This window comes from Homalodisca vitripennis, chromosome 5 (genome assembly GCF_021130785.1).
Source record: "Homalodisca vitripennis isolate AUS2020 chromosome 5, UT_GWSS_2.1, whole genome shotgun sequence".
NCBI lineage: Eukaryota > Metazoa > Arthropoda > Insecta > Hemiptera > Cicadellidae > Homalodisca > Homalodisca vitripennis.
In genome coordinates, this window is record NC_060211.1 from 168,123,156 (window position 1) to 168,125,367 (window position 2,212).

Consider the following 2,212-nt stretch of genomic DNA (forward strand, 5'->3'; position numbering starts at 1 on the left):
ATCGGACACAAGGCTTCTTCGGTATAGAAATGACATTTTTGTTGCGAGATCTTCGCTTTCCGGAGTATCAGCGGGAGCTTCTGTAAGAGACTGCGCTGTGCAGTGCGAGCCACCGGTGACCACCTGCTGTCAGGTCTCACAGTGCTCCAAGACTCGCGACCTCGTCACCAATCTGAGGACAACTATTCAGGTACTCGAGGCAGAGATTGAAATGTCTACGGGCCGAGAGGGAGGTCCAGGGGTGTTCCTGTTGCTACTCTCAGGCGACGGGTGATTGGATTTTTCTGTTAAAATAAAAAATATGTTCCTCTTACAACCAGCAATAGATTTGAACCTCTCGAAAATACAAACGAAAAACCACCCATTCCTCAAAACCATCGCAACCACTAATGCTGCTCAACAAAAATATACCCGTACAATAACCTGCAACAATAGTAAACCATTCGGCCCAACACCCTCCTCCAAAGTCTTCTCCTGGTAGAAGGCCAAAATTGAAAGGCAAAATTAAAAGAGAGTTGCTTTCCTTCAGGAAATGTTGTGATTGAGGGTGACAGTAATACCCGTTTCCTGGCCCGCATTGTGCAGCGCCGCGTCTCATCGGCTGCCAAAGTGACTGGCATATGTAAGCCTGGGGCCAAACTCCTGAATGTAACGTTCAGCAGCCCCTCGCCTCCCTCTAGCTGCTTCATCCTGCTCGCCAGAACCAACGACATCGCTGCCGGTGAGTCACACAACATCTCTATAATCGCCTGGAAGAAAGAGTCACCGTTCGACTGAGTTCGGCCGATGTGATCTTGGCAATGATCCCTTATCTTCACGATCTCCTCGTTAGCCATCCTGTGAAACCAACGGACCATTTCTCGCCAATTACTACATAGAGGAGCTATGCGTGAGACACTCAAACCTCAAGCTCCTCGGTATCAATGATATCGGAAGAAACTGGTTCACACGGATGGCATGCATCTGCAATTGCCGGGTAAAGAGCTGCTGGTCGAAATGATAGTAGAGGGCTTGGTTGCTGTTGTCGAACCGCCTGCTGCGCCTGAGTTGTCTCTAACACTGCCTAGTGCCCGCTGCCTCACCTGCTGCTGCTGATACCTGTGAGTCGTTTGCCAGTGCTGCCCAGAACCGTCTCATGCAGCATGACACTTCATCAAAGCTACTTCGCCTGTAAAACCTGACGAAAACAATATTACGCTTTCCTGTCAAAAAAACGAAGAGCCTATGACGAATGTAAAACGAGAGAGGGGTATCAGATCCCGTTATTTATTCAGAACACGTTTTTCAGAAACCACTCAACATTTTCATAAAATTTCGAAATTCGAAATTATTCACCTAAATGCTCAATCCGCTACCAATAAGTTAGAAGAGTTGGACCTCATGTGCGATGAGCGAAAACCTGATATTATTGTAATATCGGAACACTGTTTTACAACCGATCAGCATTTAAAAAAATGCAAAATTATGAATTGGCACATATTTTCCTTCGTTCCAATTTTAAAGGAGGTGGTGTTGCAATCTTTGTAAAAATCCCCTTGAAATTTGAAAAAAGTAAGTAATTCATACTCTAGAATTTGATTTTGAGGCTGCTGGTATTAATATAAATTTAAATTCGTCCGAAAAAGTTAATATTGTTGAAATATACCGTCCAAACAACAACCGAAGTTTTTATTTCATCCTTTTTTGGAAAACCAGAGAGCCTTCTAACCAATTTTTGTTTTCAAACAATCAACTATTTCTCTTAATTGGCGATTTAAATATAAACGCACTGGACCACCCCGACCCCCACACTCGGCGGCTGCGTGATATTCTTCAATCTTTTGGTCTAAATTGGTCAGTGAACTCTTCTACACGATTATGTGCCACGACGAGTACAACCATCGACAACGTTATCACCAACATCCCGAAAGTTGACATTGTCGTGTTTCAATCCTGCCATCTCTGATCACTTCGCTCACGAAGATTGATTAATGGAACTTGATCCCGTGACTAGGCTTGCAGAAAATACGGTCCAAAGAGCTCTAAACCCTCAAAATATTAACGAGTTAATTTATCACCTTAAGCGAGAAAGTTGGAATTTTTTAAATAACATTCAGTGTCCAAATAAAGTTTACAACTGCTTTTAATGAACACTTTCTTCTATTATTTAAATATTTCATGTCCTTACAGAAAATTTTAAGTACGCAGTAAGCGACATTAAGAATACTTGGGT